At 44.3% G+C, this 25,310-nt stretch overlaps 1 pseudogene; it reads right to left on the reverse strand.

Moving 5' to 3' along the window:
* Positions 1-5,198: 5,198 nt before the first annotated feature.
* The window catches only part of LOC122467107, a 67,533-nt pseudogene continuing 47,421 nt past the window's right edge, over positions 5,199-25,310 (reverse strand).

The following is a 25,310-nucleotide window of genomic DNA, read 5'->3' on the forward strand; positions in this document are numbered from 1 at the left end:
CCTTCCACAAACATTTAACCAACTTGCATGTGAGTAGGTGTTGGGCTGGGAGCTATTGACAGCCCAGCAGTGTGTGAAGCAGGGCCTTGTTTCCAGAGGGCTTCAAAGGGGACTAGATGTACAGAGGATGCTAACCTCAGACAACACAAAAAGAATGATTCACATAAGGGACAGCTGGAATCCAGAAGAGAGGTAATATAGTTAATTATTGCCAGGCTCTGAGGTGCCACACTTTATTCTTACCCTCTGTACCAGGGCTGGAATGTAAGCTCCAGTGGGATGAGCACCTAGAACAGTGCCTGGCATCGAGATGCACTGAATATTTGTTAATGAAAAACACAGACATCTTGGTAATGAAACCTCTTGGTAATGACCTCTTATTTGCATTCACAAAGTGCTTTTATCAGGTCACTCTCTGGGTTTTCCACCCCACATCCACAGCTCTATGGTTGGAGAAAAGGAGTGTGATCAGTATCATGGGGGAGGATATTACTGGGGGAGTTTAGGGGAGTTTAAAGGCATTTACTTATTTATGCCATTGAGCCTGGCTTTTCTTTCTTGAATCCTTTCCCTCACATTTAGAATCTTGCTACCCAGGCCTCTGGAGGGGTATGAAGGGCTTGGGGCTACATTGCGTGTGGGAGCATCCTGTTCTGGGAAGGCCAAGCAATAACAGGGTAGGGCACAGGGAAGGATGACTCAGGCCAGCTGCTCTCAGCCCCAGGGAGGAAAGTTTTTGTTCCTCTTGTTTTTTGGGCTCATTCTTCCTGACTCTTTCAAGCTGTTAGACCTTAGGCCACCAGGTGAAAGTGTGAGCCTTAGGGAAGGGGCCAAGTTGGCCACTGTACTGCTTTTGGTCTGGGTTGCTCAAGGCTTCTGGGCAACAGAAGTCCTTCCTGTTTTCATGTCCAGCCCAGATCAGCAGATCAGCCAAGATCAGCTAAGGCTCAGGCCCAAGGTCCAGTTGGCAGTGAGGAGTTTACATCACTCTGGAGTCTCCTAGTTTCATAGTTTTCTTAGGAGCTTGTAGAAAGAGTTGGTGGCTTGGAAAAGTGGGGATGTGGGGTTCTCAGGTATTCTTATATTTTGAAAAGTGCAACCAAAATCTTTGTAATACAGAGCACATCCACACAGAAACTGTTGACTCTGCCAGAATAGCATTACAAGGGATGCTCCTTATTTGGTTTGCTAACTTTGAACTCCAGAATCTTAGTAACAACAGGTCTTTCTGGTCCACATTATCTATCTATCTATCTATCTATCTATCTATCTATCTATCTATCCACCTATCCATCCATCCATCCATCCATCCATCCATCCATATACCTATGCTAGTTTTCTAGGTTGACCATAACAAAGTACCATAGACTGAGTGGCTTAAACAACAGAAATTTATTTTCTCACAGTTCTGGAAGCCAGAAGTCTGAGATCAAGATATCAACAGGGTTGATTTTTTTTTTTTTTTTGTCCTTGGCTTAGACATGGACATCTTTGGTGTGTGTGTGTGTGTGTGTGTGTGTGTGTGTGTGTCCTAATTTCCTTTCCTTTTCTTTTTTTTTAAATGTTTTAAAATATTTATTTATTTTTGAGAGAGAGAAACAGAGCACGAGTGGGGGAGGGGCAGAGAGAGAGAGAGGAGACAAAGAATCTGAAGCAGGCTCCAAGTTCTGCACTGTCAGCACAGAGCCCAACATAGGGCTTGAACCCATGAACTGTGAGATCATGACCTAAGCCAAAGTCAGATGTTTAACCGACTGAGTCACCCAGGCAGCTTTTCTTATAACTTCTTTTTCTTATAAGGACACTAGTCCTATTAGATTAGGACTCACCCATATGACTTCCTTGTATCTTAATTACCTTGTTAAAGACCCAAACAAAGCTACATTCTGAGCTCCTGGGGGTTAAGACATCAACAAATGGATTTTAAGAAGACATAGTTCAGCCTATAACATACCCACCCACCCATCATCTGCCTATCTATCTGTCTGTCCGTCCATCCATCCATCCATCCATCCATCTCTCACAATACCTAAAGGGGATTTTAGAAAATAATAAAAAGGATTGCAAATTACTGAACCCATTGAACAGTTGACAGATGAGAAAACTAAAGCTCAGAGAGGGCAAGCAGCTTTCCCACGGCAGCACATCTAGTTTCTGGTGGAAACTGCACTCAGTGCTAAGTTTTTAGTCTTAAAATCCAGCATTTGTTTTCTACAATGTCATGACTCCTGGAAAAGCTATTAAACTTCCTCCCTCTTGCATCCCCAGTTAGGATCCCATAAGTGACCCTTATTAAGAAGAGTCTTCTAAATGTAATAATAAAGACCTCATGGGAGAGGGTGAATTATGAAGCTGGATCTGGAAAGAATTCTGTGGCGTGACTAGGCTGTTCATGCTGTTGTCAGCTATAATTCAACAAGAGCTCTTACAGAAGACTTTTCTAATTTATGAGACACAGAATTTCAAGTCCCCCCCCCCCCCCCCACCAAGTACCGTGTCTATAAATGGCCAAATGACTCGGGACCCTTTTCTTTTGTATGTTTATAGTTATCTCGTGCCAAAATACAACACTGAGGTACTTCTTTCAGAAAATACAATTAAGTATGCTATGGTAAACTAGTATTTGGAAGTAAAGTTGGTGGTGAATGGGTACTTCCCAGCCACGAGGGGACCACGTGACCACGTGGGGACCACGTGGGGCAGCAAGATCAGCCCTCTGACCTTCCCTTCAGAGGGAAGAATTCTAAGGAAGAGTGCACACACCTTACACAAGGTCATCATTTTCTCCATAGCTTTTTCAATATTGGGTGACAAACCACAGCTAGCGTCTGTTCCTAAGAGACTGTAAGGCATTTTTTTCGGTTTAATTTTAAACTACTTCTCAGAATTGAGAGAATTTCACGATTTTACAACCTGACCAGTGGTTTGGGCTTTCAGTTATTTAATGCATGGAAAATCTCATGAAGAAGTGTTTTCTTTATGTATTTATATATATGTATGTATGTATGTATGTATGTATTTGAGAGAGAGAGAGTGAGTGGGGGCAAGGGTCAGAAGGAGAGAGAGAGAGAGAGAGAGAGAGAGAGAGAGAGAGAGAATCTCAAGCAGGCTGCACACTCAGTGCAGAGCCCAATGCAGGGCTGGATCCCACGACTCTGGGATCATGACTTGAGCTAAAATCAGGAGTCAGAGGCTCAACCAACTGAGCCACCCATGCGCCCCAAGACGTATTTTAGATAGAATAAAATATCCTATCTGTATTTCAAGTGGATGGCTGCACACCAAAATTCAGTGGTGTGGTATCTTGCAATGAGCAGATTCAGTTTGACATTGTATAAAATAATATTCCCTGGGTTTCAAGTTTTCATGTTTCAAAGTGAAAAATAAGCCTTGTATTGAAATGGCTGATTCTAGAATCCAAAGGACCTTGAGATCCCACAAAGGTGAGAGATGGGGGGTGTTTTGGGTAAGGAGAGAGGGTGTTTGTGGGTAATAAAGACAGCGTCCGGGGGCTTTACTCCCTGTACCTCTCCCTCCGGGAGAATCTCCTATCCTGCATTGGTTTTGCAGACCTACCTTCTAGAGGGTCCTCTGATGAAGGGAAGGGGAAAACAGGCTTTGCAGCTAGAAGACCAGAGCTTCTTGAATGAGAAAATTGTTCACAGCTGTGTGTTTTCTAGGTTAAACAGCTCAACCTCTTCCAGCTTTGCATGTAATTATCTTGGCTGGATGAGCTAGAGACTTTGTCTACACTGCAGCATGACTCTTAAATTCACATGAGTGATTGCCTTACATGGAAATCCCAAGCATATTTTTATTCTGTCCTCCAGTATTCTACTGAGCAGAGTGCAGAAGTGATGAACTCCTTCAGCTGTCCTGCTATTAGGTCACTGGCAATGGGGTGACCACTTCATCCCAGTTGGCCTGGGACTATCTTGGTTTGAAAACAGAAAATCCTGCGTCCTAGAAACCCCTGCAGTCCTGAGCACCCTATAAGCAGCACTAAGGCTGCTGGGTAGCAAAGAAAGGTGGAGTAAAGCAGCAAAGTGGAGATGAAGAGTTAATCCTGATAGAAATGCAGCTCTGGGAGGAAACCAGGCAGCCAGGCGGTACCAGCAAGGAAGCTGTAAGCCCTGCTGTTCTCTCTCCAGGGTCCGTGCAAAGCTGTGTGCCCCTATCTTGAGGAGGAGGTATCTCTGGGGGCTTCTGCCTCACTGCTTAGCTGGAAAACTACCTACCTTTAGACTATCTAGGAACTGTCACTCTATTTTTCTTACGAGACCTTGGCTGACTAAAACCTATAGCAACATAATATGCTCTACAAGGAAAATCAGTATGAATTCCTACCCTACAAAAACACCTTTCCTGGTTGTGTCACAAAATAGGCCCCAAGCCACAGTCGTTAAAGGCTGGGCACTTCTCTGCAACACACAGGCGAGAAGTTTGGACTGTCATTTCTAATATTATTCTGTTCTCAAAGCAATCAGGATTTCTTGGAAGTTGGTTGAGTCCGGCTGTAGGATAGGAAGAAAAAACACACAAAAAACAGCATCTTGTTGCTGTGGCCTGAAAACAAAGGGATTTCAAGAGTATCAGTACGGTGCTGAATGGAGTTTCTACTCGCCCGGCTGTGGACATGTGAACATCAAATAATGAATACAATGATGGCAAATTGGTACAGGGTGAGCCAGTGAAAGGCGATGCGTTCATAATAATATGCTAGAGCAATAAGCATGTAAAAACCATAGTTTTAATACAAAAGAGAGGTGAATGTAATCGAACAGTTTATTAGTATATGTAAGTGTTCTTTTAAAAAATATTGAGTACATGTGTGTTTCAGAGTATTGATTTGTGGGACACTTGGCTGTCAGAGTTGGTTGAGCTTCTGACTTTGACTAAGGTCATGATCGCTAAGGTCACGATCTCACAATTTGGGGGCTCAAGCCCCATGACAGGCTCTGTGCTGACAGCTGAGAGCCTGGAGCCTGCTTTGATTCTGTCTCCCTCTCTCTCTGCCTCTCCCCTGCTTGTTCTCTCTCTCTCTCTCTGTCTCAAAAGTAAATAAACATTAAAACAATTATTGATTTGTGTTTGTTTTATCACAAGCAGGAGAGAAGCAGCACAGGGGGCTGTGAGTCAGCCACCCCATCCCTGGAAAAGTAAGATCTGTTCCAAGAACAGAAGGAACCCAGTGGCATCTGCAGTCATATTTATTAATCAGGTGGGAAGGAGGGTTTAGTGAATACAAGAGAGCTGGCTCCGGAACGTGTTTCACACTGATGAATTATCTAGCATTCTTGAGAGGGAGAGGTAATCTTTCACTTCTTAAGAGAAAAAAAATCTCAGGATGACCCCACCAATGGAAACAAACAACTGCTAAAGGAGGCAATGCTTTTTCTGGCGGGGGGTAGGGGTGGTGGTAGGGGGAGAAGGCAGAGCTCTTTCATTGGGCAGCTCGTGCTGTGGGCAGGCCGGCTGGGTGTGCGGCGTCAGCGGTAGAGGTAGTTGGCCTGGATGTGGCCATGATCACAGCCTCCCACCTGTCCCTGTTGTCAAGCATCTTCTTGTTGAACAGCAGCTCCTTGTGCGTCTCTGCAGAGAACTCGAAGTTGGGGCTCTTGACGATGGTGTCCGCAGGGCAGGCCTCCTGGCAGAAGCTGCAGTAGATGCACTTGGCCGGGCGGATTATCATAGCAGGTGGTCTGAGGCTGGACCTCTCTGGTGATGACCTGGGCGGGGCAGACAGCCTCGCAAAGCTTGCAGGTGATGCTGCGCTCTGGTCTGGATGGATAGTGGCACAGTATACGCTCCCTGCAGATGCATGGGCTCAGCGGGCCCTTCTCAAGTGGGTAGTTACTTTTACAAAGGAAGTAGTCCTTTTACAAAGGAAGAAACAGAGACGAAAAAAATATAGTAAATCAGACTATCTTAAACAAAGCTTCTTTCTTCTGCCATTTCAAACGGGATCAACTAAGACCTCAAAGAGAAAAAAAAAAAAAAGAGTATGGAAGATAATGCAGATAAAAGAGCTAGTTAGGTAGATTTAAACCTGAGCTCTAAGTAGACTGAAAAAGATGAAGCTCTATTGATGATATGACCGGATTGCCTGCAGCCTGCCATGAGATTTGGTTACAAAAAAATAGCACATGCTGGGCTGCAGATAGCAGGGTGTGGGGAAGGAGTTCAACCAGAGGCAGTAGTGACTGGTGCGGAACAAAGGAGGAGGAATGATCTGGTTCCCAAAGCTGGGGATGGAAATGTGGAGCTCTCTCCCCTTCTGTGCCCTGTGGTGGCAGTGCAGAGGAACCGAGCCACACAAAGTGAATGGCAAGATGGGAGCTATGGGAACATGGTGCCTTGGCTCTGGTTAGTTCCTACTGGGTATTGAGTAACTTTGCGTGACAGGAGCAGAGAGGCTGGGAAGACAGATGAGGCCGGGGAGTAAGGGTCAGGGCATGTAGATTTCAGAGACGGGGGAGGCCATGGATGATTCTTTGGAGCATCACAGCTGCCTCTCTGGGGAGCAAACAGGCCATTTCAAGATGGGGAGAACCGCGTGTCTGGTGGCTTAGGGTTGCTGTTGTCAGCAGTTACTAGAAAATGTTTTTGAGCAAATATGCTCATGCAAACACACCCATGCACACTCATTCATTCCTAAATACAAGCTGGACTTTTTCCTGCAGAGGCAAAATGCCTACAGAAGGGTTTCTGCACTTTATTGACTAGGAGAGTAACACGTTAGGATTCCCTTCCCGCAAGAGCTCAGTGTTCGTTCTCCTTGGAATGCAGATCGGGTGGTTAAGCTAGACCTGTGCTGCCTTTTCCTTTTCTGAATGTTTGGCATCATCAAGTTTTACTTACAGGCAATCGTGTGGCTTCAAGACAATGTCCCTTGGGCCATTTCTTTGGTAATTCACAAGGTGGCTTGTGCTACCCTGGGAAATGATGGGAGAAGGACCACTGGTGGCTGAAGAATGGTTGAGGTCAGGAGCCAAGACAAACTTAGAAGGATGGCCAGCGTGCTAGGTGCCAAATGAAAATAAACAAAAGAAAACCAACCAGCCACAGAATCAACCTCACATGACCTGCATGGTGCCTCAGAGGCCATAGAGTAGTGGCTCTGGCTTCCCCAAACAGAAACCCTTGGCCAAGCAAGAATTGTCCATGTCAAGGGCTGCAAGGTGCTCTTCTCAATCACAAAACAAGAGAATGTGAGGTCATTTTCAGAAGTCTGAGCCTGAGGCCAGAGTAAGCCCCTACCTCTCTGATACTGAGCTTGAGAGCTAAACATGCTCCAACACCCAGGGGAACCCCCTCGGCTACACCTTGTTACCTCCCATCACTGAAGCTGTTCCCAAGCACCATAGGCCCCTTAGGGAAATTAATGGTGATTGGAGATGAACCTAGATCTGCAGTTAAGTTAGAGGCATTCTAGGAGCCAAACGGGAGGAAATAGGGGAGGGTATAAATTAAAGAGACAAAAAGGGTTTTTGTTTTGTTTGTTTTTTGGTTCTGGTGTCTGAAGCAGTACTGGGACCCAGATTGAACCTCTGTGGAGCCATGACCTATAGGGGATGGAGAACTCTGCCAATCTGAAAGCTTAACAGCCAGCACTGAATATGGCTCTGAATCAGCCACCTAGTGCTTCTCTTCCGTGTACATCGTCATGGGATCTATTTGGGAGAGAGAGACCATGGGGGTATCATACGGTCCAGGGAGCAGATGACCAATCAAGCAGCAGAGAGGTTGAATCACAGGAAACTGTCATTTTGTAGGTTAAAAGTTATTAAAAAGCCATTGAAAATGGCTGCTATTTTGACCATTTTGGGGAGGGGTGCTGTAAAATGGCTGTTCCAGGAGGTTCTAATATTTTCTAGTTTTCTGTGCCTGTGTCATGCTGGGCACTGTGGAGGTACCAGAAATTTCAGAACCACCCTTGTCCGTGGGAGTCAGCAAACTATGATCCACAGGCCAAATCCAGCCCAATGCCTGTTTCTGTGGTTTCACTGGAACACAGCCACTCCCATTTGCTTACTTATTGTCTGGGACTGCTTTCCAGCTACTGGAGTTGTGAGTTGAACAAAGACTGTACCATCCACAAAGCTTAACTATTCATTGTCTACCTCTTTATAGAAAAAGTTTGCTGACCCCTGCATTATATGGTATGAGCGACAATAATCACTATGAAACGTTACCATTTTTCATCACGATTTAGCTCCTCTCTTTTTCTGCTTTACCTTTCATCATCATTCTTTTTCCTCCTCTACTTGGCTGAATTTTGAGCCTCCCCTTTCCTTGGACTTCTTCACTGTTCTTCCTTGTTCCCCGTCTGCTCCTCTATGTTCGTGTCCCTTCCTGCTCTCCTCTGTTCATTTCTTCTCCCTCTGTTTCCCCGCTTCTGCTTCATCATTGTCCATCTCTGCCACCTCTTATGTCTGCTTCAACTTCTTTCCCTCCTTCTTTTCATCAATGTCTTCTCCTTGGAACGGTTTGAATTAGGAGGGATGGGCTGGCTTCCCATTCCCCCATTTAGAGCAGCCTTCTCTTGCTCTAACACAGCCTTGTGTTTGTTTCCCTCTTAGGTCTGCCCAGTCCATGGGTGAGGAAAGGTAACATGTAAGATCAGTGACCATTGAGGTTGGTTGGCTGTCTGCCCTGATTGGTCAGCGTCAGATATTTTGAAAACCATTCCTTCTGTGAGATCATCTGCCTCAGCCAGCCAGCCAGCTCAAAATTTAGAAATGCTGTCCATATACCTTTCTCTTAGGAACTCCGTTAGTCACTGTTCGTGGGCTCAGCCTCCGGAGTTTTAATGAGACTCTTTTATTGTTTTTAATAGCATTGTGAGGCAGTGTCTAGAATCCAGAAATTAAGTCCATTCAAAATTAGGATGGGTCTGTGTGTTGGGTGGTGCCTTTCTTTCCACAAAGTAATATGTGTTTTGAATCTGAGACACTTGTGGTCAATGCTTCTCAGAAGCACGTACCACTGGTTGCTAAAGACTTTCTTATGCAATAGTGTAGGGAGAAAAATCAAAACCGGGAGTCATTTTTAAGTAATTTTCAAAGATACACAAAACCTTGTCACACCCCTCATCACTGATTCCAGAGTGACAAGTAGCCTCATATTGTAAGAGCCATCAACCACCAGCCCAGCCCACAACTGAATCAGGGGAGAAAGTATGCAGAACACGGCAGCCTCAGAATTCACCTGGCTTTAGAGGATGCTCCTAAAATCTGTTTCAGGGGCAAAGACTGGGTTGCATTTGTCTAGAATCTGAATCTACTCACTCTAGTCACTCTTCTTACCCTTTCAAAAGTTTTTGTTAAACACTTGCTCTCTTTTCTCAACACTATGGTGAGTACAGCGGTTCTGATTTCTGTATAATACATTTTTGAAACTTTTGGGCAAACCACTTAATCGTATCTAACAGAAAAGTCATAAAGAGAAACAAAGAGAAAAGGATTCAGCCAAACAATATATAATAGATATTTGGGTTAATCCTGTAGCTTCTATTTAGTTTTTGCCCATTAGCCCTCGTTTCAGTTTGGGGATCCATTTGTCTCTACAGAACCTGATTCTGGGGGTGGAGCATGTGACCCCGATCAGCATATTTGACTCCACAGTCATTGTGATTGGTTCTGGATGGGCATGTGACTAAGCAGATCCAGTTAGGGTGAATTTCAAGATTCTTGCTTGGAATTCTGCTCAGTATCAGGGTCTATCAATTCTTTTTTATTTAAAATTTTTTTTTAATGTTTATATTTAAGTGAGAAAGAGACAGAGCATGAGCAGGGGAGGGGCAGAGAGAGGGGGAGACACAGAATCAGAAGCAGGCTCCAGGCTCTGAGCTGTCAGCACAGAGCCCGATACTGGGCTTGAACTCATGAACTGTGAGATCATGACCTGAACCGAAGTCGGATGCTTAACTGACTGAGCCACCCGGATGCCCCTATCGCTTCTTCTTTTGAAGTGTCTCTTATTTTCTTCCCTTCCTTCCTGTTCTTCCCAGCATTATTCACTTCAAGGCCTTGAATTGCTCCCTACATCTCCCTACATTGTCTACTCCCTTGAATTCATCTTCCTCTCTCTTGCTGGACTCGTGTACCCAAAGAAACTTTTAAAACTTTACTGGATTCCCCATTAATGGAAAAACAAAGTGTACATAGCTTAGCATGGCATTCTGTGTGGTCCATTCATTGCAGCCATCTAGCTCTTTAACCTGGATTTCCTACAGTTTCAACTGAAACACAGGAATACAATGACTGTCTTTTTGAGGGCAAAAACTTTATCATGAGCTGTGTTCATAGTCCTTCCCAGGGACTTTTCTCAGGAAACACTGAAATCTGAGCAGCTAGATCCACACTGTAGGCATCTATGCTGGGGAGTACCAGTGCTAGCAGAGTCAGAGCTAACAACCCTGGGCTCTGTGGGCACCGCATCCTTTATAAACTCCTCAGAACAGTGTGTCCCAGCAAAATGTGTATCCCTTCCAGATGTTAAATAAACTTATTAAAGCAATATGTATCTTGCATGCGGTCAACTCTGAAATGATGGCCGTTTTAAACATTTGTGACTTTAACATAACTGAAACAGATATTGGCTAATGTCTAATTGTTCTGCCTTTTAGAACAGATGTCAATCCATCAAGGATGTACTTTGTTGGGACACTCTGTAACAGGAAGCCATGACAAAAGTGTCTGTTGACTTATTGTAACCTGGGAATTAGTGCTGTGTTGAGAGAAGTCTCTATTTGCTTTTTTAATAACAGAAACCCTGGCCCACGGTGGCCTGTGTGCTCTGAGAGAATGTGCCGAGCCCCAGCCTTGTTTTTCTCTTGCTTTCTGTGACAGGGTGCTCCTCCCCACAAGCCTTTGCCAAGCCTTTATGCAATTTGAGTCAAAACATTCTGCATCTGAGCTCATCACATGTGAAAAAAGGGTTTCAACAACAGCTCAACATGTAAAAGTACTGGGGGCTTTTTCAGTCAGTGTTTTAATTCGAATTTACTGAAGCTTGGAAAACTGCATGCAGTTTGTTCAGTGTCTTAGCATTCCCCACTCTGGGCCGAAGTGAAGCAGTTGGCTTCCTGCTGTCAACTAAACAAATGAATAAAGATTCATTTGAAGGTGGTACGTAGACAGTGTATCCATGGCTCTAAGTATTGTCCATTTCACTGGGTGACTTGGGGGTGTTTTTACATATCCAGTGGCCCATTCTGTGCTGATTCTGTGCTCAAAGTAAGAATTAACATTCGTGAAGACCATCTCATCTGGTGTGGATTTCAGCTAGAAATCCCTCTAACTTCTAAAAGGAGAAGTAGATCCAGTTTGTATCGATTCTTTACTTTCATGGAGGGAGATCTAGAAGTGAAATTAGGCTTCTTTTAGGACTCAGGGTCAGGAAGAACCAGGTGAGAATATATGAAGAAGACAAGAAAGGCTTGAGGAGGGAGAATGGGGGATGAATGGATGAAAGTCACATCTACTCTTCACTGCTTTGTCAAGTCATATAGGGACACCAGAACCTACCTGGTGCTCCCTTATTCTTCTCTCTGAGGATTTCTTAGCCCAGGACCTAATGACCACCTCCATCAGAAGGTCATCATATAGTCATGTATTTGTGCTCCAATAACTGAACTTGATTTTTTAAAGCTGCCCTAACCTGCATCCCTGACTTACTGATGGTGAGACTGTATGACCCATACTCCCAAGAATGGTGAAGAGGATGGATGAAAATCAGAGGAGATGATTCATTGACCAAAGATATATAAACCATATTAAGTTTAATCGTAGATAATACAGAGAGGAAAATTTCTCCCTTGGAATCATGCATGTTTATCAGTTTTATGTAGATATTGACTGCCTTTGCCATATGTAAAAGTTTATGCTTTTATGGGACTTTTCTTAAAAATGTCTCTTGGTCAAAGTTGAACAAGTTACTGACTTGAATTTGGGGTAGAGTGGTAAGCCCATCAGAAGGTAGACATGAGCTCAGTGGAAAGTAGATTCACAGATGAAAAGGCTCTAAAAATGTGGGATTCCTGGAATATTGTATATGTCTTTCTTTTTCTCTTTGCTGCCTGTCAAGTTTTCAAAGGAAAAAAAAAGCCTGTCTTCTTTTGATGACTCTGAAGAAATGCTTACCATCAATGGTGGAGGCAAGAAGTGTATCTCTCCTATGTAACCTGGGGTTCTCTCAAAACACCCAAGGTGCAGGGCTCTTTGGGAGCCCAATGTGGCAAAATGGTGCCTTTCCAGATGCATGCTGGTGAGTAGAGCTTCTCCCCAGGTCATGGGCTACAGCCTGAAAGGGACTTTAAATTTCCTGCTGGTTATACCCAGCTTGTATGGAACTGGAAGAGAATTGGGATCCATGTTCTAAGAGAAGAGGCTTCCCACATTGAGCCGGGCTTTCCAACTTCTTGGATCTCTTCTCCTCTTCCAAATCAATTTGCAATCCTCACTGACCTCAGAGACCCTTGCCTTTTTATCTTTCATCCAGCCCTAAGTCATCTCGCAGGACAGAATTTTGATTTTGGGGAAGTGGGGTGGGGAGGGTCCTTTCCAGATTAAACAAGGAGAAAGAAACAGTCAGTATTAGAGGAACACACTGCTCCCTGCCTTGTTGCATAGTTTTGTAGGTAATGATAAAACCTTGCTTGGAATGACTGAAGGGCAGACCAGGTTAGCGAATGATCTGAAATATTGAGAACTATGGAAAGGATGCATGGTTATAACTAACATGTATATGTAATGTACATGAACTAGTGGCTAAGAAAGGGTCCTCAGCACTCCCAGGGTGAGGCCCCGCTGGTTTGCTTTAATGAATTGAGAAATGCTATTGGTATTTAGCATGTTTCTCACTGGCAAGCAACTACATATGGAAATATTTGAAAACAGCTTATGCTCCTGAGTAGCTTAGACTTTCTCTTATTTACCTTGTTGTTGACATAAAATCTTTCGCTGGTGCACACTTTAGACCACTTTGTGTCCCGCTGGCGATTAGCGCATCATGGGCAACAGACTGAATCAGACTTTAGCACGTGTTCTGTACTGGGAACGTGATAAACTCCGCTGAGGAAGGTTAAAGAAGAGGGAGCAAAGCAGACTCATGCCATTCAACAAATGTTTGTTGAGTCTTTCTCTCTCCTGCCCAAACAGTTCTTGATGTGGTAAACTGGGGCAATATGAGTAGAGCAGCTAAACACAAAAATAAACAAACAGCACCCACACAGTCTAGGAACCACACTCTGGCCACAGACACCTCTTTCCCCCTCACATCTCTCAGCCAAAAGGCCAAGAACAGAGGCCAAACACAGATTTGAATTTCACTTCCTCTCCCTTCTTCTACCCAAACTCTGGGGATTAGGGACTAGACAGTAGGAGGTGGAAAGAAGAGAAACAAAATCTGAATAACCACAAAAGCAAATGGCCTTGGGGTAGATTCTAAAGCTGACCACAGGAAAAGGAAATCACTAAATATTTTGGTTTTATCTGTGTGTGTGTGGACTTTTATTTGAATCCCACTCTTAAAATACCGTCTAGTCTCTCTTTGCGTGTATCTCTCTGCTCCTAATTTCCTCCACATCTTTAATGTGCCCTGTGTTCATCTCTGAACATTATTTTCACTTGAAGTTCATGCTTTTTCCTCACTTTAGCTAAAATAGAGACCGTTTATGAATTTCTTTACATTCTCTACTCTGGCTTCAAGTGTTCTGCCAGCTTTTGAGAAGTCAGTCATAACTTACAACTTCTGAGTTCCATTTTTTTCTTACTTCTCCAATTGCTTTTTCTCATAGTTCAATATTTGGCCTATCGCTCTGACCCATTCCTTTCCTCTGTGCACACAGAGGCTTTATTTATTTTTGGTCATCCCTTTCTGAAAAGTCCTCTGACCCAGAGGCTACGCTGCATTTATATGAAACCAATGAAGTTAAGAGGGCAGAGGGCAAAGTGCCATTCGACATGGTGTCATTTTGGGGTGAGGACTAGAGATCCTGACTCATGCACGGCACATCAACATCCAACCCAAATCCAGAGTCTGTCTGGCATCTGCAGTTTTCAGCATAAAGAGCTTGAGGATAGGGAAAGTCAGGGAGGTAAGACCTTCCCACCAGCCTCCCTCTACCTCACCCTTGCTCCCGTCCCCCACATCTCAGGGTCTCTGAGGGTTCTGATGGACACAGCTGTTATTTCTGTTTTGAGAATGCAGCACATCCCCTTGTTAAGCTTGGTATCAGAGTCAAGGGTATTGCCCGAAAGGATTCCTGCTTTCCTAGGAACTACTTCCTCCAGAGGAGGAACTACATCCTAGGAACTACTTCCACCGCCACCATAGTGGTGGTGCCAACAGGTGGCTCGGTGGGGGTACAAGGGCCCGCATCTCTAATAGCTTTCCTTCAAACCACTAGCAGTCAGCATGCGGCAGAGCATGTGGCCAAAACTATCATATGAACAAGTATATAAAGCCGTTGAGAAAGCATGTGGTTAAAATTATTATGTGCAACAACATTTGAAAAACAATTGGCAAAGCCTGTGTTGAAAATGTATCCCATCATGATTTGTAGAAGGAAGACACCAAGAAAGTGCTGTACTTTGCCACTGGAAAAATGGATAGTTTAAAGGGGAAAATAGCCTAGATTTTGATCCTGTCAAGTCCATTTAAGAAACCCTGTAGGCAGATTGGGAGCTGCTGGTGGCGGCTGGTGAGTGGGGCAGCTAGCAAGCACGTCCCCCACGTAAGCTCAGCTCCAACTCATTCTCCCAGCGGCTGGCCCAGTCTCCATCATCTCCCAGCCCCTCCTATTGAACAATTCTAGAGCTTCTGCTGGCTGCGGGTGAGGAGCATGGGTGCAGGGATCTGGACTGTGGGACCACGTAGGGCAGAGAAAGACTCTGTGATGGGTGGAGTTTGAAAACTCAGGAGTCCACTTTCATTTCTCCTCACGGTGCTGCCGTTCACTGACATTTATTTGTTATTTTGCATGTGCCAGGAACTTCATCTGTTTTTTCTGTAGTCCTTCCAACAACCTTGAACGGGAGATATTTTCTCTCCGTTTTCTTGAATGAAACCCATTGGTTTGATAAGTTAGAACACACACAGCTACAAAAGGCAAAGATCCCACGAAGATGTCTGACCGTAAACCTGACCCCCTTCCTGCACCCATGTCTCTGCAAGGATCGTGGACTGACCTACAGAATACAGAAACCCCTGCAGTTGAGAAATGGCTTATGGCAAATTTTAGCCTGATTTTATAGACAATTCCATTTTATCATTCAGAGATAAACAAATTTCCCTTTGCAGGCACAAAAGGCCATCTGTGTAGCCTAAAACAACATTCTAACCTCCTATCCAATTTCCTGTCTGCATATCTTTTTAGAGTAATTATGGCTCATCTCTCTAGGTTTTCCATTGATATCTATGTTCTGTTGATTTTTCTCCAGATGCATTGGGGGGCACATGTCCAAATTAAATATCATTGATTTCCTGCCTCTTATTTTTAAGTTTCCTCTGTCCTTTACTCTCTGTGGGGTTTGTGTTATATTCCCATTAGTATCTTACAAACCTGGGCTGTAGGCTGTTAACTACACATCCGTGACACGAGACAACGAGCTCAAGGCATTCACGTCTACCTGTTATTTAATCTTGAACTCCTCAATATTAGACCTTGATCATAGGTAATGCTTGGCATCAACCACTAAAGAACACATCTGACTTTCAGCTTAAACACTCAATTTGCCCTCCTCATCCTCACCTGCCCCCCAAGCCATTAGGCAGGGTGTAATTGTCTATAGCTCATAAATAAAAGTCAAGGCCAGCAGGATTGCAAGGCTTGCCCAGGCTTATGCAACGATAGAACCGTGAACAGGACTAAAAGCTTTTATTGTCATGACTATAAAAGATTAAAACCATTCATGTTTTACGTGCGTTTTATAAAAAAATAATTGACGAGTATTAAATTGCTCTTTATTTGTTGGCGTGAAAAACAACTTTCAGGTTTTTATTTCAAGTGAGCTATGCTCACCTTGGAGTGGCTTTGGGTGAAATGCTGACATCATTGGAGCATGTTTTCAGCCTTGGGGGCTTCCACTTTTAGTTCCTCATCTCAGGTTTGGTTCCCACCACCTCATTCCTCTGGTGCACCTAGAGCCTCCTAATCCAACTTCATCTTCCTGGTCTCAACTTTGAAGCTCTGGCCTCTTGGTGCTTCTCAAATCACAGCCTGATGAGGTCCTTTGCCCTTCGAGTCAAAGGTCCAGCTTTTGATGGACTCTCAGTCTGGGACATCTAAGCTCAAAGTTCCTTTAACAGAGAGCTTTTCATTCCTCAGTCTTTAAGAGACACACATGTGCTTAAGAGAGGCAATACTTTGGGGCGCCTGGGTGGCTCAGTCGGCTGAGTGTCCGACTTCGGCTCGGGTCATGATCTCGCAGTTGATGAGTTCGAGCCCCGCGTCGGGCTCTGTGCTGACAGCTCAGAGCCTGGAGCCTGCTTCTGATTCTGTGTCTCCCTCTCTCTTTGCCTCTTCCCCGCTCATGCTCTGTCTCTCTCTGTCTCAAAAATAAAGATAAACATTAAAAAAAATTAAAAAAAAAAAGAGAGGCAATACTTTGATTTAGAGCCACATGAAGAGGTAAGGGACTGATGTCATAGCTGCCCCTGTGCTGGCTTTAACGAGCATGAGAAGGGAGGGTGAGGGCATGAGAACCCAACCCAGCTGTCGCAGAAGGGAAGCCCTGAGAGAGTGGATGAGGCATGTGGGAAGCAGCCTGGGAATGTACGTTTCAGAGCCAGTAGCAATGAGTGTGTTTCACAAGGGCACTTACTCCTCTGTGGGCCATTGCTTCTCACACTGATTGCTCCTCTCAAGAATTCTTGGTTTGGGGCACCTGGGTGGCTCAGTCAGTTGAGCCTCTGACTCTTGATTTCAGCTCTGGTCATGATCTCACGGTTGTGAGATGAAGCCCTGCGTCAGGCTCTGCATTGGGCATGGAACCTGCTTGGGATTCTCTCTCTCCCTCTCCCTCTGCCCCTCTCCCCGCTCTTCTCCCCACCCTCTCAAAAAAAAAAAAAGAATTCTTGGTTTTGACCACAAAAAAAAAAATCCATTTAATTATTCATCTCTGGAGAGGGTGTGGAGAAATAGAAAGTGGATGTTAGTGCATCCCTTTGAAAAAAAATTGTACTTTTGGCCAAGAGTCATAAAAATGTTCATGTCCTTTGAATCGGTAATCCTTTTTCCGGGAATATAGCCTCAGGAAAGAATCCTGCATGTAACATGCAAGCCTGAGCCACAGTGTGAAGGTGCAAATATCCATTTTCTAGTTAGGGGCTTAAACTTCCAATGCTCTATTAGCAGGAAGTCGAATGTTGACTTTTTGAGGCTTCCTACAGTCTGCTTTATTGGTCAGGAACACTAGGCACTTCCGTCAATCCAAAGAGGGTCAGAAAAGAAGAGAAATGGATGAGACCACAGCAGAGCCTCCAGCTTCAGTTACTCTGGCTTCTGTCATTACCACCTGCTCTCCTATTGAAAGTGGTCCAGGGCATCCACGTCCAAGGTCAGACTGAGGTCCCTGTTAGCCTCAGCACTTGCCACAGGAGCTGTCTTTGAAATGTAATCCCACGCCCCAACGCTGAGCTTTTTAATAGTCTCAACATTTTGGCGCCCAAGGTTCCAGCTCAAATGCTTGTGTTGTCATTGTTCATTCATCCTTCCCAGAATGACAACATCTTTCCAGAACAGGGTGGCTGGGCCCAGAGGTGCTTCAGTCTCAGCTACATGAGGAACCCAAGCATCCATCATGTTACAGCTGGACCACTAGCCTGAGCCTCCCTTTCCCCACGGCCTGTGCCTCAGTGGTCTCCTTGCCTTTCTTGGCCACAGGACCTTGGGAGGTCACACCGGTTCCTCCACTCTTGGTTTCTCGAATTTTGAATTGTGAGGGATAGGGTTTAGATATTAGTTCCTTCTCTGCTAAGGCGACCACTCAGTGATCTTATATTGAACTAAAATATCAGCTTCTCTATTTTAAAAACAAAAACACAACACCTGTATGTGCATGCAGGTATTTGCTGCACAATTGTTCGTGAAAGTCAAATATGAGAAGAAGTGAAGATGTGACATCAGAGGCCTGTGAAGGAAATCAGGATGCGTCCACTCAGTGAGACATCACACAGCTATTAAAATGGTGATTATGAAGAATATGAGAAAACATGGGTGTTTCCTTCCATCTTCCCAACTTTCTTTTAATTGGTCAAACGAAAAGCAATACAAGACTCATAATTAACTGTTGATATGAAGCTGTTGCCAACAGAACTTGCTGGTGATTCACTTGGGAAAATGAGGGACAGATAACTTAAATTTTTAAATGTTTGCCTTAAACAAGAGGGTGCATATTCCTGCTGTTTATTGAGAGTGGGAGGCAAAGCTGGGGATGGGGAAACCAAGAGCTTTGTTTGTCTACACCAGATTTGAAATGCTTCTTAGACATTGGGGATCCAGAGCAGACAGTAGGATGTAGGGGCTTGAGCTTGGGGGAAGGGTCATTGGTATCAAGATGGGATATTTTAAATTTGAATATCATCAGTATGTAGACGGTATTTAAAAACATGAGATCAGAGGTGCCTGGGTGGCTAGGTAGGTTAAGCATCCAACTCTTGATTTCGGCTCAGGTCATGATCTCATGGTTTGTGAGATTGAGCCCCATGTCCATCTCTGAGCTGACAGTGCAGAGCCTACTTGGGGTTCTCTTTCTCTTCCTCTTTCTCTGCCTCTCTCCCTCTCTCAAAATAAGTAAATAAACTTAAAACAACCAAAAAAAATCCCCATGAGATAGAATTAGCTCACTTAGGAAAAGGGTATATAGATGGACAGGATAAGAAGATCCGGACCAAGTCTTTTGTCATTCCAACACATAGTGATTAGACAGAGAAAGGGAAATCAGCAAAAAGTCAGAGGTGGTGCAGCAGGTTAGGAAGGAGGAAAAGAGAAATGGCATCATGGAAATGGGGAGAGAAGATTTTAAGGAGGGAGTGGTCAAGTGATCAAGCGCTACTGAGAAGTTAGTAAGATGAAGACAGAGGTGATGATGTCCTTTGGATGGCCAAAGGAGGTCGTTCATGACCTTGAAGTCAGCAGATTCAGTGGCAGGGAGAGGAGGAAAGTCTGCTGGAGTTGGCTGAGCTAAAACTGGGAGATGAGGAAGCGAGGCTATGACCATAGATAATTCTTTCAGGAAGTTGTGTTGTGAAAGAGCTAAGGAATGGAAGTGTGCCCGGAGGGAGAAATGGCTACTTGTGGAAATGATCCAGGGGAGAGGGAGTGACTGCTTACGTAGAGAAGAGAGAGGTTCATGTTCACTGCAGGAGGAGAGGCCTCGGGAAGGATGAAAGGATGGTATCCAGAGCACAGATAGAGAAGTTGGCCTTTAATGAAGAAGGTATGCACGTGGAGTCCCTGGCACAGTACCCAGTACAGCCAGTAAGTGCTCAGTGAGTACTTGCCATGGTGATTACAAGTGTCTGGGTTGAATAACCAAAGGGAACAATTACTGACTGGCCCAACTCATTGCCCGAAAATCAGGCCGCGAATGATGGCCTCCACAATTGATATGGCCTGGCCAGAGAGGAAAATGAGGAAAAGGCAGAGTGGGCCATTCTTTTCTCCTACAGCCCTGCTCAGACAGGGTGGACTCCCACATTGAGGGGCATTCTTGTGTGCGTGGAAAATGAGAAGATCCCACTGATGGATGAATAACTGGTAATGACTGTCCTTTCATTGAGTCTGTCGTTTTCTTCTTCACTGGATTGTGTTACCCTATTAATAATGCTCTTCAGAGTTCCCAAGAGCAGCTGCTGGGGCCAGGGGGGATGTGAAGAAAACCAAAACCACAATCTCAAAACCTCTCCTATTGCACAATCAAGATGGAAGCCACTATAACTGCTGAGGCACATACCCAGAAGTGGCCATTTCAATGGCCCCTGCAAAGACAGCCTTCTAACCAAAGAGACCCCAAGTTATAGCTACTATTCCAGAAATTACTGTATTTAAGCCAGGAACTCAGTTTTAACTATGAAGAATGTTACTGTTGATCCCTTGACCTCACTGTTGAGACAGAGTGGGCTGTGTTCCTTGCCAAATAGCTGAGGAAGAAGAAGTCCATGTCTTCATAGCATTGTTAAAAAGAAAGAATTTCTACAGAAATTCTACAGAAAATCTTCAGTCACTTTCCCACTCAATAATAATCTACAATTAAAACAAAAATGTGTCAGTCAGGATTCATAGCTGCAAACATTAGAAACTAGCTCTAACAGCTTTAAACAGAAAAAGAATTTATCAGGAGAATAGGGGGCACCTGGGTGGCTCAGTTGGTTGAGCATCCAGCTCTTGATTTCGGCTCAGGTCGTGATTTCATTTGTGAATTCAAGCCCTACGTCGGGCTCCAAGCTGACAGTGCAGAGCCTGCTTGGGATTCTCTCCCTCTCTCTCTGTCCTTTCCCTGTGCTCTCTCTCTCTAAAAATAAATAAATAAACTTACAAAAAAAGAATAATGGAAATGACCTGCCCATTTAAATGGAACGGATAAATGTATCATAATATACTCAAACAATGAAATTTACCATGAAGAAAAAAAAAGAACCAACTACTGATACGTACAACAATATGAATGTATTACATAGACATAATATTGAGTGAAAGAAGCCAGACAGTATGTATTTCCATTTATATTAAGTTCAGAAACAGGCTAAATAAATCTATGGTGTTAGCATCAGTATGTAGTTAACCTGTGGTGGACAAAGAGCTGAAAGGGAGCATGAGAGGGGTTCAGGGTGCTGGTTAGACAGGTATGCTCAGTTTGGAAAATTTATCGAGCTGCGTACTCTTGATATGTATTCCTTTCTCTGTGTGTGTCTTCATGAAATTCACACAGAAGGAAATCAACAGAAGGGCTATTAGTAGGTCAAAATATCACCAGGAAATGCTGGAGACCCAGGTTTGGGGCTGTAGGTCCAAGCATGCCTCCGAAATCTGCCACAAAACTCGAATGGGCACATCTTGCTGTGGCCACTAAGCACCAGCCACTGTCGTTTGCTCTGCAGATCCTCCACCTGGGACACACAAATCACTACCTGACATTTGGTTATAGGTGCATTTGTTTATTTTCTGTCTCCTCCAATAGAATGTGAGCTCACTGCTGGCTCATAGTCGGTACTCAGGAAAATTTACCAAGTGCAATTGCCTTGTTCATAGCTGAGCAGGGCTCTCCTTCTCACGGACGCCTTTTTTCTTCAGATATCTTATCAGTCAGAATCCAGTCAAGTCTTGCTGTTCCAGGAACACATTTGTTCTTTCAGGCAGTCTCCCTCCCGTATTTCTTCCCTGATTCATCAGCATTGACTTTCAAGTTTTGGTCTTATCCAGCAATCTGATTTCCTGTCATTTCAAGTTCATGGTGGGAGAGTTGTCCTACTGTGACCCCTGTGTGCTCACAACGGAAACATGTGACATCCTGAGGCAAGTGGCGAGGGAGAGGGTGGATGGAGATGAGAACATGTCCATCAGTGAAAGAGTGACGAGGCGATAGCCCTGGTCCCTGACCGAAGGAGACTGCACGAACTCCTTCCGTGCTTATTTCACTTTCACGCCCACTGACACTCTGTCGTTCATTTGTGGAACCTGCTGGGGAATCCAACAGTGGAATCTTGCCCTTCCACCACACTCTCTGTCATTTAGGATATTTTCAGAAAAAATCTCAGGGGTGCTATGCATCGCCTACGAGCTTTGAGCCTCACCTTTCCCCCACCCCCAAACAGGGCACATGTCCTCCCTGACCCGTGTTAGCCCCTCAGTGCCTGTGCTGGGCAGCGTGCATGGTGGCTCTTGGGGACGGTGACCAGGACTTGAGGTCTAAAGACGGATGCCCTTGGCTTATCTTGGTGGAGGGCAAGGTAGAGAGAGTGGGTTGCCCCTTATCATTTTACTTAGAATTCTCACACTTCTACTGAAGCCACCTCAACTCTACCCAACAACAGAAGGTCAGAGAATTATTCTGTGTGTCCACGTGTAAAATTTTGTCCTACGTTTCTGCATTTCATTCCTGAATTGGGGTAGATGGTTTGGGGGTGGTCGTGGCTGACAAAGCTCAAAAGGCATCTGTACCCTTGAGTTGAGAGAAAAGAAACAGAAAACCTGGCTGGTTTCCTTCCACTGCTTTACAAGTTGCCCGCAATGCCTCAGATTTTCTTTGTACCTCCATCTCCTCCCTTCAGCAGACAAACTGTTTCTCACTGCCTGATGGACATTTTCACTGGAAGTTTCTAATGGTATCTCAAACTCAGCATAGCTAAAAGCAGATTAATAATGTTTTGTCCCACACCAGGTTTTTCTTCTGGTATCTTTATTTAGCTTAGCCACAGTACCATTTCTCCTTCTACCCAGGCTCCACATCAAGGCCCTCCATAGGCAATTGTTTGCTAAGTCTTTCAGTTCTTCTTCTCAAGAGTTTGAGCTCTTTGGGTTCCTGGGTGGCTCAGTCGGTAAAGCATCCTACTTCAGCACAGGTCACGATCTCATGTTCCTGGGTTCAAGCCCCTCATCAGGCTCTCTGCTGTCAGCACAGAGTCTGCTTTGGATCTTCTGTCCACATCCCCCCCCCCTCCCCGCCCCCGCCCCTCCTGTGCTCTCTCAAAAAAATAAATAAACATTTAAAAAAAAAGAATTTGATCTCCCTTTTTCATCATTGTTGCCACCTTCCTAGTTCGGACCCTCATCATTTCCTACCCCTTCTGGCCTCCTTACGGAGGAGTCCAGGGATTTAGAGGAGGTAAGCATATTGCCTCCACTGCTTATCAACTGCACGACTTTAGGCAAGTTGCTTAATTTCCTCATCTATAAATTGGGATAATACCTCTTGCTGTGAGAATTCAATCAGATTACATATACAAAGTAGCACCAGAGAAAAACTCAGTAACAGGGGTGATTATTACCGTTTGTCTTCTGATGACTCCAATTCATTTTCCTCACCACGACTGGATTTATCTTCAAGGCAGCTCCCATCATGTCTAACAAACACCCAGTGCCCCACCCAGGAGCTACCTAACACCTAATATTCCCATCCCCGCATTCCAGATTTTCCATAAAGTACTTGTCTAAACTTCTGATCTCTTTCTCCCTTCGATTTACCCTGCGTATAGTCAGATGGACCTCTGCACTCTTCCCCACAGCCTCTCTATGTATACTACGGCCTGTGTGAGCTGGCTTACGCCATAACTACTGTTTGATTCACCCTCCCTGTCCTTCAAGGTCTAACTCAGATAGTTTCTTTTTCTCTCCTTCTAAAGTCTCAGCCCATAACCACACCTTTCTGCAGGATGCCTCCCTTTCTTCTGGGTCCTAAAGCTGCCTGTGTGTTCATCTTACCTCTGCAGCTGGAAGAATCCTCATTCACCCAAGTTCACATCTCCATGTCAGGGTGAAAACTGAAACATTCAAGTGTTCCTTTTCCCCTTCAGCTAACAAGATGCAAAATAACCAATTTGAGCTAACTCCCCGCTAAATCAGTTGGCTAGATCAAGATATCGGTCTTGCTCAAATAAGAGCCTAAGCTGGAAAAATATCTGTGACCCTGAGAAACAGAAAAAAATCTGAGTGTTCTGGCTCAAGCAACGTTCTGCTCACCCAGCCTGTTTCCCGGTGGCCTCCCTGCTTCTGAGCTGTCTGCTTCCAAGGGACAAGGGACGCAAGACTGTACACTGGCCTTGTCTCGTACAAGATGGGGTAGTCGATTCCAACTGATTGAATGTTCTCAAATGAAACTTGGTCTTTTAAGCAGCAGTTAGATGTAAATGTCAGCTGTCTTTAAACTATTTGAGGACCCCAAAAAAGTCCCCCCCCCCATGGCTGCTTCTTCCAGAATCCATGCCAGTTTCTTAAAACCCCACTTATGAGTAGCAATGCTTTCCTCCAGATGCTAGCCACAGCCAGGAGGGCTTGGGAGGAAAACAATGAATCTTGCCAGAAAGCTACGCTTTAAATATATGAGGTTAAATTCCGTTTTGAAAAGTTTTAACTCAATTTCCCTTCTCTTCAGAGCCCTACCTCACTTCATACTGTTTTTGACTTGATTTGAATGTTTTTGAAAAGTCTTTCTTTAAAAATTTAAGTAAAGAATTCAATAGTATATTGCTAATTTTAAAAGGAATATGCATTTAGTAAATATTTTATGAGTGAGGCTAGACCAGTCAGACTGAAAAAGAATGATAAAGGCTTAAGATGTTTGTGCACGTGATCCTGTTTTTATAATTTTGGGGTTTTGTATTGAAATATATCACACAGTGCCCTGTTGACCCATGATTTCATAAATGGTCCTCAAATACATCAGGTTTGTTTGATGAACTTATCTATCTGTAAAATATCTTTTTATTGTTGTTTGAGTATAGATTTATCTGACTTATTTAAAAAATTTTTTTTTTAACTGTTTCTTTTTGAGAGAGAGAGACAGAGTGTGAGCATGGGAGGGGCAGAGAGGGGGGAGGCCCAGAATCCCAAGCAGGCTCCAGGCTCTGAGCTGTCAGCACAGAGCCAATGAGGGGCTCAAACTCATGAAAGATGAGATCATGCCCGGAGCCAAAGTTGGACACTTAACGGACTGAGCCACCCAAGCGCCCCTTATCTGACTTATTTTTGCCTGTGCTTATCATGTTCTGAGAATATTTGTATTTGCTTTCTTCTTTCTCTTTTTGTAAAAGAATTGTCTTGGGAAAAATTTCAAGCATATACGAAATTAGAGAAAATAGTATAATGAACTTCAAATATCAGTTACCCAAATTCTACAATTGTCAGTATGTTCCCTCTTTGGCATCATTTCTACTTTTTTCCTTCCTTCCCATTTCTTTCGGCTGAAGTGTATTGAAGCAAATCTCATAATTGTGTCATTTCACCTACGTATTTAAGTGTGCATTACTACAGAGGCTCCTGGAAGGCTCAGTCAGTTAAGCGTCCTACTCTTGGTTTCGGCTGAGGTCATATCTCACAGTTTCATGAGTTCAAGTCCTGCCCACCCCGCCCCTGTAGGGTTTGTGCTGGCAGTGTGGAGTCTGTGTGATAGTCTCTCTCTCTCTCTCTCTCTCTCTCTCTCTCTCCCTCTCCCTCTCCCTTAATCTCTGCCCCTCCCCCACTCACACTGTTTCTGTCTCTCTCCAAATAAATAAACAAACTTAAAAAAAGATGTGCATTACTACAAATATGGGTATTTTCTGACATAACCACCATATCTATCAAAACTAAAAATAGTTTGGGGCGCCTG

This window comes from Prionailurus bengalensis, chromosome A3 (assembly GCF_016509475.1).
Source record: "Prionailurus bengalensis isolate Pbe53 chromosome A3, Fcat_Pben_1.1_paternal_pri, whole genome shotgun sequence".
Taxonomy (NCBI): domain Eukaryota; kingdom Metazoa; phylum Chordata; class Mammalia; order Carnivora; family Felidae; genus Prionailurus; species Prionailurus bengalensis.